Consider the following 15,273-nt stretch of genomic DNA (forward strand, 5'->3'; position numbering starts at 1 on the left):
ACTGTAGATGAACAAAAAGTTATGGACCACATCAAATAATGAGTTAAAAATATGACATTGCATTTATTCAAAGTCAGAATTTGAGATTGAAGATTGTAATGGTTGTTATGAAATGTACTATATAAATAAAAAGTGGATTTGGATGTTCTTATTATACACAAACTATTTACGTACTAAGTAAACAGTACTAAGTGAAGTAACACAAATAAAAGTACTGCTACTTTAAAATAATATTATAAGTGGGAGTAGTCTTCATATTGGCTTATTTTGAATACATTTAGTTATACTTTAGTCAGCTTTGATAATAGATCTACACAGAATAAATAGCTTAGATCATAATTCTCTATGTGGAGTCGAAATTAAGTACTTGAGTGAGAGATGGTTTAAAGATAGGAAAAGATATTTGCCGATAGCCACCATTACAATTCCACAAACAGCACATCAAAGAAAGACTTGGCACCTCCAAAACTGCTTGGCACAAATTGACTGTGAAATGGTGTCCACCTACTCAAGGCTTCTACTGCCTGTGCTCTTGCAGTGATTTGAGCTGAAGTAATAGCCTCTCAAATAAATGAACACAATAGTTTTTACTCATGTATGCAAATTCACATGTTTCTTCATTTGAACACTTGGAGAAACACCTCACAAGAAATGTAGTTGTAGAAATGCTAGAACCCAGATATTATTGCCCTAACTAGCCATTTTAATTGCTTATTTTTTAATATGTATATATATATATGTGTGTGTGAATATGTATATATCATCATATTTCTACTAGTAATAAAAGTAAAAATCTAATATTAATCGATTAAAACTAGATTGAAACTAGATACTCATTTGAACCAGTATTAATAATAAAAAGTCAGCTTTCCTGAATAGCTTTAGCATTCTAAATCTATTCAGGAAAGGTGCACAAAGACTAGTATACACCCATGGACCACTATGAAACCTACCTGGATGACAGAGGGATTACACACGACATGGTAAAATAAATAAGTACTATGATTTAATGTTGAAAATGATATTTTATAAAGTAGGGGGGTTTGTGTTTTTTTATTATCAACATGGTATTGGAAACAGTATTATCTATTCCTATTTTTAATATCGAAATTGAGTTTGAATTTTAGTATCATGGCAACACTACTTTTAACACATTTGAGGGAAATAAGGTTACAATTTAGAGTTTGTTCCAATAGTTGTTATGTAACCTGGTCAGCCAGCCATTTCTCTTGATAGTGTATTTTCTCTGACACTTTCTTGAGGCAAAAAAACGTACAACACAACATCTCAACAACATCTTGAGTAGGAACAAAGTGGATCTCATTGAGAAAATCTATTCTGCACCTATGCTGAACTCTATGTCCTAGCTCGATGGGGACCTGTTTCCATTAGCAGACAGATGCTCTCGGACCACCCCCTCTACAGTACTCCACTCAGTTTGACCCCACTTGACCAACTTCATCTTATTTTGTAAAATGTGGTACACTATAGCTACTACCCACAACTAATCAATATTAAAGATACTATGAGGCAACTGTATCCATCAATACCACTCAGTTCTTCTCTACTCAGCTCTTCAGTCCTGGTACTGTTTACAGTATGGGTTCATGTCCATGGCTACTGCAAACAACAATTAATATCCATAGATGCCGCCAGTACTCTGTCCAATCAAATTCCATGTACCAGCCAACTTGGTTTAAGGTCTCATTTCCATTTTCATCACATCTCTGGTTTGATACATGACTGCTGCAGTGAGATTAGAGCATGTTCAATGTGAATATGCATGTTTACACCACCGCTTTGGTCTGATTGCGACTTTTTGAGCATTTTACTGTTATAACATTACTCCCTCATCAAAGGCAAGTTGCATTTAGCTTCATTCATGCTAGTTTTATTAATCTAGTTAATGAGGTCATCTTGCTCAGAGCACTCAGTTCAATTTAGTTTGAATTGTTTTTAAGTCCATAAATCTTTGCTAGAATAAATCGGAGCATTTCTATAATCATGTCCATTACAACTGAGTGCACATGCATTCTGTTTATTCTGCTAAGTAGTTTTGTTCCCTGGTAATTCACACTTTTGCCAGTAGATGCTACAACCAAATGCAGATGAGGGCACACAGACTGATGCAACTTGTATACAATGGCATTATTTTGAGTTCTAAAACATGAAATAACAATACAAACAATGCATATATGTACTTCAAAGGTCCTATATTACACAAAATTAACTCTTGTGAACTTTATGCCATGTACGACTGTTGCTATCTCCTCAAAAAACATACCTGGACTTTTTTTTTGTATCATTCACACATGTTTCAGTAATATTGGTATTTTGGTCAGCTCAAAAATGCTCTGTTCTACCTTGTGATGTCATGAATTGGTAGTTTTCAAGTTAACAGCTACCTTTTATCTTTTGTTCAGGAGAGACTGGCAATTTCAGGGCTGAAATTATCCAAATGGTACTAGTGAAAGTGTATGGAGTTTAAAAACACAATGGGGCACTTCGTGTATTACCACATGACATCACAAGGTGGAAGAGAGTCTTTTCCTTTTGAGAGAAGAACACAGTCTAAATATGCAGGGTTTGTGTGTTAAACATGTGTGAATGAAACTAAACTCCAGGTAATTTTTTTGATGACGAAACAACATTATAACACAAATAAGAAAATAGCGTAATATGGGTCCTTTAATGATAATTTATTTCACAGGCTTGTTCTTTTTTACTAGTAAATAAAATGAAAAATGTCCTTTCTTAGTATCTTGGACAAAGCGTCTCTACCTCTCCCAGTGCATTGGATTGCTCTGTCTATAGATAATGCCCCATGACGGTTCTTGTCTGCTCCCTGTGACAGTGTGCTCCGCAGTACAGGATCTGACTGGGACATATTCACACATTTCCAGAGCATTTCAGTCAGAGTGATCAAAGCCCTCCTGTCTCCTGCATATTTACGTCGTCCATCTTTGAACTCTGGCTCTGGGCTTTCGCTGGTAATAATAGGATTGAACATTATGAAATTATTCTGGCCCGACTGTCCATGGAGCAGCATGCCAAGACCTTGTCCAATTAAAGCAGCTCTCTCCATGTGGTGTGAGTTAATTAACATCACAGACCATACAAAGGCAGTCAGGCGCAGGCAGCTACAGGAGGGGGGAAAGGCTCACCTCTTTGCATGACTTCCAGCAACATATTTGTTTTTAGTTGATTTTGTTTTGTTTGGGGGTGTTTGTTTTTTGTTGTTGTTGTTTTTTTGTGTGTTTTTTTTTGTATTTCAAACCACATTGTATATTTTTGCAGTATCACAAATTATTAAGACTGCATTCACCGCAGTGACAATATATATAATAGCAATAAGTTAAGTGTGTTTTGCACAGTGGCCTGTTACTAAACCTTTTACCTATGTATGTGTTTGTCATTAGAGAGGGAGTATTATGCAACATACATTTTGGGTCTTTCTGACAATTTATGTTGTTCCCACATGGAAATATTCCATAAATATATAAAAGCATGATACAAAACAATACACTACAACTTCACAAACCTGGTTCGATACAGTAGTTTCATTAGCGGGATGCTCGCTGATTGTGTCTGATAGCACTCTGAAGAGAGAGTGACTAAACACAGAGAGCAATGGAAGGGAGGACTCAGAAAGTTGTTAAACATTTTATTTGTTTTTGCCAAATATCATGTCAAATAGCATTTTGATATAAGATAACATGGTGATCTAAATATGTATTATGTGTTAGCAATTACCCCATAGAAGTGTAATACTTCTTCTTAAATGTATTATAAGTCAAAGAGAGACACTCAAACTGCTCTTTTTTGTGTTTCTGGACAGAACCCTGACGCTGGTGGACCCACAGAAGAGTAGCAACAAACTGTTCATGTTTGCAGAGCAGACGATGAAGCGTCACTGGACTCTTTGATGGAGTGGCCATATTGTACCGCTCTAACGTACTGGACTGGAGTACTGCGTTGGAGTACTACACCGAGTACTGCACTTCACTGCTATATGAGGAGCAGTGACTCTGTTCATGAGCACAATGTGAGACTGTCAGAACCATGGCAGAGGCTGGACCAATCAGAGGAGTAGAGAGTGACAGTGTCCTCACTGGTCCTGGAGACAGTGGACTGGAGCAGACACACAGACTTTTGATGGACACGTTTCTCTTTGGGCAGTTTGTTCAAATGTTGTTGACTGCTGTGTCGTGTCCTGTAGCATTAGACACAGTGGTGGGTATCTGTCTGGTGATTTATTTATGTGAACTAGTCTGAGAAACGTAGTGGTGGACTATCAGACCATGTACAAAGTCTAGACTGGCGCAGAACATCTCCAGTAGATTAGAGTGTTATGTTACTGAGTCAGATTTACAATAGTATCTGCAGCCATGTTAAACACTTGTTATAGACAATGTTTAGATCTCCTTTTTCAAATAATGTGTTTCTCTACATTTTCTGACCAGGACAAATCGCCATACAGTTAAAGTGCATATGACAGGTTTTCAGCTTTTTCAAATTATTACTGAGTTTTTTGGTATAGTAATGATGGTAAATATTCCTCATGGATTCACAATTAAAGGTGCTCTGTGTAACTTTTTCCATCACCTGCTTGTTTCTGTGGATATGCCATTGCTCTGCCTGGAATGTGCCACAGTATGACATTAAACACTTTACATTTATTCCATTACAGGTGGTTTTACAGCTCAAAATGCCTCTCCACAGATCTGACCTGTATCCTGGTCTAGTTTGGGCTCCATGAAGATTAGAAAGGTTTAATGCCATAATGTGTAACTTTCCAGACAAAGCAATCATATCTCCATGGAGAAAAGTATTTGATGGGTCCTCTCTGAGAAAAGTTACACTATGCACCTTTAAGTGACAGTTTGTGGAAAAAAAGTACAAAAATCCAGAACGAGTATTTTATTATAAAAAGAGATATCTGGTCATGCCATTTGTTGTTTGGCTAATCCACCTGTCAGTCATGCCCATCTGAACAATGACCAGACTCACATCTTTGTAAAGAATTGAAAAAGTGTGTATTCTGGATGCCAAGTAAAAAAAAAAAAAAAACGGGAAGTATTTTTAGTAGTCTAATCATAACCATTGTGTAAATTTGATGATTTGACCCTTGTTTTCAGTAAGAATTACCTCTGTGAATGAATCTGCTGCCAATGTCCAGCCAGGGAGTAAAATTATAAACTAGATTTTAGTGAAACCTATTAACTATTTTTTGAGAAATGTGTAGTCTAACCTGTCATATGCATTTTAAACTGCTGTAGCTCAATCGGTCATCAAGGTTTCTTCTCCTAGGTTTTATATTACTGCGGTAAGGGTCTTAACTCTTAGTAAATCTTTCACCTATAACTAGAAGATCAGGGATTTCTCACAGATGGCTCTTTTGCTGGTTTCCTAGTCTGACCTAAACCTTTGGCTGTGTGCCTACTGCCTACAGCCCATTTAGTCTTCACAGATAATCTCCTCAATGACTCGGATGCCCTTCTTTATTACCAGAGCTGCCTGACAGTGGCTCCATTAGCAATATGATACAAATGAATTTCCATCCGGTAGTGCTTTATACCCCACATTGGTCAAACATGTCATACGCGATTAGCCATAACTCTCACAAAACACATTTTATCTCACTGTCAGCAATAATGTACAGTAGCCCTGAGAAGGAGAAATCAAAGTCAGAGGATAGTTAGGGGTTAGCGAGGTGGACAGGTCTAGTTTAGAGTGGGACACAAGAACATGCCGTTAATGGACCTATGGTAGTATTTATACTTCAAAGGAACCTCCACTTCTTATAGTATTTCTACTTCAACAAAATACTCAAGACTACTTTCTACCAATTATCAAATAGCACTGGGAATGTGTGAGAGCCATAGTAATAAATGATTAAACCAATGAAACTTGAGTATTGCCTAATGCTGTTTAAATCTTATAGTTTGTTATAATTAGACAAAGCAGGAGAGGTTTCTGGACCAGATCCTAGTCCAGATGTACTGAAGGTGCGTGTGCATCTGCTGAGCTGGCATCTTCCTCACCGTCTTTTTCCAGAACTCATCTCCATGAAAACTGAAGGAAATAATTATAGGAATTATAGAAAGTCAAATTCTGCCTAAAATGCCTTCATGTGGTCATTGGAAGGTCTGATCAGGTATTGTTACCATAAAGCGTATACTTAATTATACTTAATTACAACAGAGCTCAGGAGGGAACAGCCGTTACCATGGAAACCCACCACGTTTGTGGCAGTAGTGCAAAATTCTCATAGAAATACATTAGCCAAAATAACTGTCAGTATTCTTAAATAAATACATATATCACTCTATGGTGTCAGAAAACATTGGAATGAACAGTAAGGCTGGTAGTTTGCATCTTAGGAAGACACCCGTTGGTCCGCACCAAATGTCTCATTCAAACCAGAAGCTATGTTATTAAGTTATTTTTTCAGACCAAGAGTTTGTTTTCATACATGACAGTTTCGACTGATCAATAGCGGTCTTCCTCAGAGTCACATGATGTTGCTATGACGTGTCTGGTCAGCTGATTTATACAGGTTTTGGCTCTGTCTTCCTACTGGTGGAGGTAGGATAAAACCTGTATAAATCAGATGACCAGATACGTCACAGCAACATCACGTGATCACTCCGAGGAAGAGCGCTAGTGAGCAGTCGCAACTGTCATGTATGAAAACAAACTCTTGGTCTGAAAAAAGAACCTAATAACATAAATTATCGGAAGACCAAATGAACCTCATTGGATGAACCAGAAGCTCTTAGTTCTTTTTCTTTTTTTCTTGCTTGAGAACATCAGTTACACTCTGATCAGCACTAAATCAAGTGGACCAAGACCTCAAAAAAGAGGTGGTCTCGGTCTGCTTGTCTCCACATCAAATCTCAAACTCTGGTGCGGTCCCTCTAGTGAGACTGCAAACTTGGGTCCAAATCATAGACAGTAGGTCCAAATGAAGTATTCAAAATGCATCATGGGAGGGGATAGTAATTCCATGTCCTGTTTGTGGTGAGTGAAGAAGACATAGGGCGAACCCAAATATGCTCCCAACCAAAGCTTTAACCCATCCACGTTCTACTTGTTGGCTAGAATTACTATCAAACCCCACTAATCACATACAACATTTCACTGAATCTCAACACTGATTTCTTTTATTCCAAATGGACCACATGAATGCCTCCCACACCGAAAAGTTAAGCAGCCTCTAAATTGATGCTGGCTTGGTTGATATGCGCGTATATCGGGTCATCAGCAATAATACTCCCATTTGCTGAGTGGTTAGCTAGTTCATCTCATCTTAGTGGCTAAAGTTTAATTGCACGTGGAGAACCGAAGTGCCCGAGCGAAATAATTGGCCAAGAGTTCAGCCATGGTCTTAAATTACCATCTCTTTTTCTGTAGCTCCCTCCTTACTCCCACTTCACCCAGAGATTTTTGACAGTCTCTGCTGCACAAAAGGATTTAATTAGTTCCCAAATCTGGATAAGTTGCAGTTAGATTTAGAATATGTGTAGATTTTACTATTGTATACAGTTGTCTGTTTAGAAAACATAGCGGGTCAGGTAGTAACAATAATAAAGAATGTTAAATCCAGGGAATCATTATTGCAAATAGTAGCAGGGTCAGAATAGATAATCCCACTTATTTACTTCTAGGTTTTGTAATGTTTGTGTGTTGATGGTGGCCGAGTTTGACAGGGTATTGTGAATTAGCATATGGTGCTTTCAGGTTCTCAAAGAAAGAAAAAAAAAGTATTATTATCATTTAAAAATCCAAAACTGTTTATTCACCAAGTTCGTGACTATTACGATTTTTAATTGCAAAATAAGATAGTAGCAGACTTGCGATATGATTTTTGAACCAAATTGTCTGCAAAAACTTAAAGAGGAACTCATTACTGTGTTTAATTAGTTGATGATACTTACATTATAATTTTGGGTGATACTTAAATAAATAATCTTAAAATATATATCCTTCTGGAACTCGAAGAAAAAAGGTGTATTGTAATTTATATTTTTTATGATCTATTTGGAGGTAAATGAATAGCTTAGCATTTAGATTTTGTTCATTTTATTTTTTTTATAGATTTATAACATGTCCCCTGTAATGGACACTGGGGACATTTGAAGTGAAGTTTTGAGTGAAGTCCATGTGAAGTTAACACCCGAACAATAACTTTATGATCAACATTTCTGGCAAGCTTCTACAGTTGCCTCAAAAAGTCTTTAGACTCCCTTTTAATTTTTTCTATTTTTATTATTATTATTATTTCTTTTTTTTAATCATAGTGCAGCCACAAACTAACTCCTATTGAGTTTTTTTTTTCTTTTGTATTCTGGATATGATAATATCGTATAATTCCCCAGCCCTATTTAGGCAGAGGAACCTAGTCCCCCTGTTAAGAGAAAGATCTCAAAACACTTAAGAGATGGGTAAACTCACTGTCCACTATAAAGAACACAAATGAATGGGCTGGATCCCAGGAGGATATATATATAATAATTCTTGATCCAACAGGCTCCACCGCCTGTTAGTTACCTGGTGGTGGGCGAAGTTTTGTCTGGAATGAATTGCTCTTTAAATTTAGCTTTTACAGACCACTGAATGCACCATTTGCTTTATTGAAAATTAAAACAATAAAAACAACATTTACATATTTAGCCATAGGAATCTCTCACAGGGAAGCTCTATTCTAGTAGGTTGCGTTCACATACTAGTATTTGTTATGTCAAAATATCAGGTGAAGGGCACTAGTGATGTGCGGATACCGGAATGGCAGATGTATTGAAAAAATATTGATTCTCATACAAAAATATTGACGATTATTTCTAAATGCTGTTTTTTAATCAAATTTCAATGCTTTTTCAAGTCAAGCTGGGGAGGAGCAAAGACGATAAGGTCAATTTATAGCTTTTCTGTATTTTCTGTATCAGTGCATTCATATGGGGGTTTAATACAAAACTCATTGGTATTGGATTGATACTGCGATACTTGCCATAGTATTACTGGTATTGCCCATCACTAGACGGGCCAAGTCTATACAGAACGCACTCTATAGTTTGGCCATAGGAAGCCCTCTCCTGATTCCGGGTTGCCGTGGAAACAGTTGCCTTACAGTCGAATACCCGTTCACATTGAAGCTTTGTATTGAAGTACCTCACTTTTCCGGGTGTGGTGAGGGGGACCACGTTGTTCAGTGTCGTACTACTGTAGAGAGGAGACAGTCCTTTTTCGGCTTGGTATTATTGCACTTGTTGACTTTGTATTGTCACAACAGGGACATAAATAAAGTTTTATCTTTTGAAGTGTGTCTAAAGCCTCTGTGTCCGCTACTCTGTGGGGGGATAGTACTAATAGTTATTTTTAGGTTGACTTTTAAGCTATTTGTCCTCATGGGGGACACAAGCTAAAGAAAGGCTTCAAGTTGTTCAAATAAGTCCACAGATTAGAAAAACGTCAACAGGCTGCTCCAGTGATTTAAAGGGTCCATATAATTCCATTTTCTAAGCTACTATATGTTATAATTTTGTTTCCTCATCAAAAACATTGCACAAGTTTAACAGATAAATCCTGCATATTAAGGCTAAGTTTTTTTTTTTTTTTTATCTCAAACAGAAAACACTCAGCCCTGGGATGTTATGTGACAGGAAGTGCTCCACTGTGTTTTAAACTCCATACATCTTCACTAGAATCATTTGGATGATTTCAGATCTGCAATTGCCCATCTCTACTGAACTAAAAGTAAAAGGGAGCTGTTCATTTGAAAACTACCCCTTCATGACATCAAAAAGGTGGAAGGGAGTATTTTGAGCTTTGGAGAGATGGACAGACTAATAATAAAGAGTTACTCAAATGTGTGAATGAAACAAAAGACAATGCCAGGTATGTTTTTGATAAGGCAACAACATTATAACATGGCTTAAAGCTCACAAGAGTCACTTTTGCGTAATATAGGACCGTTAAAATTTAGGGAATTCAATGCAAAATGGGTGGCATTGTTTGGAAAAAAAATAATAAATAAATAAAACTGCATTAGCCCCAACACCACATCAGTTTAAAGTGCAGTTTGTAATTTGCTGGAGGTAGCACGTCACTTATGTAATTCCATGGAAATATAAAGCCATACTTTGGAACATTCTCCATGAGAGAGAGATTTTTTTTATTTTTTTATGCCAAACTGTGGATTATAGTCATAGGAACACAATTTCCATAGGTTTCAATGTTTTTCAATGCAAAACTTAAAAAAAAAAAAAAAAAAAAGATATGCTATTTGAGTAAAATTTTGGATAAAATGTTGCATACTGTGGTAAGTATTGTGATTAGAAATTGTTTTAAATTAAATAACTGTACATAGTCCCCTTTAAAAACAATAGTAAAATCCTGCATGGGTTAACAAAAAACAAATGGCTAATGGGTATGTGGGTGAGTGCATTTGACTCTAAAACTAAAAATATAAATAAAGGTCAAAATGTTCTTTGGAATATTATATTCAGCAGTAGCTCTTAACTTACGATTAATCTGGTGATGATTTAACCACAGATTAATCAACAAAAACAAAATAGAAAGTGATGAACAGTTATAAGACTAGACAAAGAGGCACATATGTTGGAACTTTAAGTAGTGACTTAAAATGACTTAAACCGTATGGATGTTTGTGAGCTATAACCTAAAACTAGTAGTGTTCCTATGATTAGAATTATCACTGCTGCTACAACTACTACTACAACTACCACAACTACTACTACAACTACTTTCACAACTACTACCACTACTACAACTACTACCTTAACTACTACCACAACTACAACAACTACTACAACTACTTCAACTACTACAGCAACTACTACCACAACTACCACACCTACCACAACTACTACTTCTACTACTACAACTATTACCACAACAACAACAACTACTACTGCTACTATTACTATAACTACTACCACAACTACTACTACTACTACCACAACTACTACATCTACTACAACTACTACTTCTACTACAACTACTACCACCACCACCACCACCACCACTACTACTACTACTACTACTACTACTACTACTACTACTACTACTACTACTACTACTACTACTACTACTACTACTACTACAACTACTAGTACAACTACTAGTACAACTTACTACCACAACAACAACAACTACTACTACTACTACAACTGCTACAACTATAAGTACAACTTTACTACCACAACAACTACTACTACTACTACTACAACTGCTACAACTGCTGCTACAACTACTACTACTACTACTACTACTACTACTACTACTACTACTACTACTACTACTACTACTACTACTACTCTAAGTCCTCCTAAAGTTGAAACCAGGACCACTCAGCCACCATTCCTCTCACTGACATTCCATTTAAGCTAAACCTAGCCACAGCTGCTCTAGACTCACTTCACAATAAGTGAGAGATAAAAACAGCAGAAGACAGGCTCGGACACCTGTCTACCTGCACCTGTCCTGCCAGCTCAGATTGTCCTCCGCACTAGCCCCACCAGCTAAGATTGTCCTCTGCACCTGTCCTCCGCACCTGTCCCACCAGCTCAGATTGTCCTCCACACTCCTCCTACCACCTCAGATCGTTACCATGTTGTCACAGTCCTTTTGAGTTCCACTAATAAGCCTTGACTTCAACTTTACTTTGGCTCTCAGGCACCTCTGTCACTTATAGGTATGTACTCTTCAAAAATCACAATACACCTTCCAGTATTTAGTTTTTGATCATTAACTGACTATGACATTGGTCTCAGCAGCAATCATCATCATTTGTTAAAGAGATTTTCAAATATCCTTCCATTAGATTATAAGGCTATGTTCAGACTGCATTCTGAAGTGAACCAAATCTGATTTCTTTGCCCCTATGTGACCTGTATCTGATCTTTTAATGAGTCTGAACAACACAGATCAGATTTTTTCAAATGTGACCCAGGCTATTTGGATATGTGATCCTAAAACCAATACATATCCGATCTTTTGACATGCAACTTCAGTCTGAACAGCCAGGTTGCATTCATCTGACCTACACACTCACAGATGTACACAAACATTCTTCTCGTCATATGAAAATTGTGTATGAATTCAGTGTCAGTGAAGCTGCACATCAATCCCACCACCCTGCGACTCTGCACCCACACATTCCTTTCTACGGACGTTGCTGCCACTGCCACACAAAATGCCATGGCCAGAAACCTTGTCCTTCTCCTTCTCAGTCTCCTCCTTAAAACAAATAAGCTGCACATGACTCTGGTTTGACAGCAACTTTAAAATTACCAGGTGCTCAATGCTAGCGTCCATGTTTAGGCTACTTCTGTAAACACTGAGCACGCTCGCTGCTTGTGACGTCATCGTGTCCTCCAGTGCGCACAAGGGACACATTTGAGGTGTTTAAAGTACACATACAAGTCGCATTTAATTGGAAATGTGAACGACCTTGCCAAAAAATCTGAATTGAGCATTAAGCCCTGCAGTCTGAACGTAACCTAAATTATATTACAATCCATCACCTCTGTCTTTTAGATTTGTATACTCCAGTATTACAGAGTTAAAGCGGCACTATGTAACTTTTGTAGTGGAGGGTACACTGATTTAACTGTTGCCATGGACAAGCAGGTGACACCACAGATCTGTGGAAAGGTCAGCTTGTTCACAGGAAGAAGGCTAAGTTTTTTTTTTAGCAGTAAAACACTAGTAGCTGAATAAAAGAAGGATATATAAGTTTAAAGCTATAGAATATTTTGAATAAAGAGATTGTCACCACTGAGTCAATGACAGCAAAACTCCATTATCAATATTGTCATATCATCTTATTGTGTGCATGTGATTGATTTTGATCTGCAGCTGTAACACAGTTCCGTCCATGTCCCACCATTTTGTTTTCACGTTGCCAGATTCTTTGAGTTGCACTAACAAGCTCTGACTTCTTCCTCACCTCTTCACATCGCATGCACCCTCCTGTCAGTCAGCCTCTGCTTCTGTACTCATCAAACTACTTCTAAACTTCTGCAACTTGTGCTTTGAGTCACCTTATGCGGGAGGTACACTTCAATAAATCAAGTTATAGCAGAAATGTGAAATGATTCTGGAGATTTTTTATGTCAAGTTTTTGGAACAGAAAGTAGTAAAATTTATTCAAGAGAGGTTTTGGTTCTTCCAGGGAACTATTTCATAATATGCATTGATTTGTAGAAGCAGTTGAGGTTGCTGTGTGCTTTCTGCATCTAATTATAAAGGGTTGTGTTTGTGTGTGCGTGTGTGTGTGGGGGGGGGTATAAGAACAAGGAAGTGTGCTGTTAGCATGCTAGTTAGTATTACTGTGATGGTAAAACTTACATACTAGGAAAGCGAGGACCTTTAGACCACTGAAAAACATTCAAAATAAACTTGTTGTATTTTTCACATTTTTAAGACACTCTTGATGTACGGTATGTTGTCATCACTCCTGATCTGAAATGACAGTGGAGTAAATGTCCAAACATTGCATTTTCTTGGCTGTTTCTTACCCCATGCAGTTGAAAGCCTCTTCTAGTGTCCCCCCTAATGTGAACTGTTACATGCAGCACGTATCGTACGTATAGTAGGTAAGCATTTATAGGCTCTTTGAGATTCAATTCATGACATCTCGATTATACAACTGACCTTTTTCACAACGACCGGAAATGCCGCAATGTAGGGTGAATGTCACTTACTTTAGTGCTTTTCTATGGCAAAATATCTGTGGAAATGTCTCGCATATTTTCCACCAGCTTCATAAATCTGCCCCATCGCCAAATCTTCAACCAACAAGGTCTTCAAAGAACATATTCTGTCCATAAACTATCAAGGTAAGAAAGATGAAAACGTAAAGGCAAACAACGACTAACATTAGTGAACTACTCCTGACCAAAACTAACATTATGGCAATGCACAAAACATAAGTAACTTGTTAACTCAGACTGATTCTACAATTAAAATTAAAATTAAATAAAAATTGATTTCATGATGTAGATATTAGCATAGACAGAGAGATTTGTGTAGTTTAAATGCTACACATGTAATCTGTGAGCATCTGTAGCATTCGAACTGCACAAATCTATTTATGCTAATATCGACATCATGAAATCGATTTTTTATTTAATTCTAGAATCAGTCACAGAGTCGCAAGTTACTTATTAATGAATTACTTATTACTTATGTTTTATCCATAAACATAATTTTAGTTTTGCTCAGTAGTTCACTAATGTTAGTCGTTGTTCGCCTTTACGTTTTCGTCTTTCTTACCTTGATAGTTGTGGATACATTTTTCATGGACAGAATATGTCCTTTGTGGACTTTGTTAGATGAAGTTTTGGTGATGGGGCAGATTTATGAAGCTGGTGGAAAATACGCGAGACATTTTACCATAGAAAAGCATTAACATAAGTGACGTTTACCCTACATCACGGCACTTCCGGCCATTGTGAAAAAGCTCTACACACATGTATTTTGAATGGTGGATGAGGTCAGTTATCTGTTTTTTACTGCTGTGTATGTAAATGTAGTGATTAAAATTTAGGTACAGTCACTTTAAGTTGTTTCAGATCGGAGGCTTACAATGAACAAAATGCAAAAACAAGGCTCTACATATGTGACTAAATACATGTGAAAAAGCATAATGTCTTCTTAAAGTTAATATTGGTCAGGTACTTTACAGAATGTATCAGAATGTATGTATGAATGTACAGAAATACAGACAACTCAATCCAGAAGAACAGTTGTGTAATTAAATTAAAAACCTCTAAACACCTCTTAAACATTGGACACCACAGAAACCAACAGTCTTACTTCCTCTTCTGCACCTGTACATTAGCACATCTCTCCATCTTGGTCCTCCTTCTCCTGCATTAGCCAGTGCCCAACACTCCTCCCCATCTGTGCATTTCAAATCAATTGGCTCCATCAATCAGCATTTAAAAGCCATTGTCTGCGTTGCCACATCCTGCTGAGCTACATCCGCCTAACATTTATCTATTAAAACTGCATTAAGTCTACTTTCTCCTCCAACCCCATCCTCTGGCTCCACATTACGATCCATCTCCAGTGTTAATGTATCTGTGAAATCTACTTAAACTTAGCATTCTTCACTGTTGGAGCAGAATTGCAATAGCAGACCACACCCATCTACTTATAAAAGGAGATGATCAAACTTGTACAGGATATAAGCAGTGACAGTGGAATTTACAACTGTGATAAAACATGTGGTAAGTATCAAGA

Source organism: Boleophthalmus pectinirostris, unplaced genomic scaffold, assembly GCF_026225935.1.
Source record: "Boleophthalmus pectinirostris isolate CB_2022bp ecotype Guang Dong unplaced genomic scaffold, ASM2622593v1 HiC_scaffold_2, whole genome shotgun sequence".
Classification (NCBI taxonomy): Eukaryota; Metazoa; Chordata; class Actinopteri; order Gobiiformes; family Gobiidae; genus Boleophthalmus; species Boleophthalmus pectinirostris.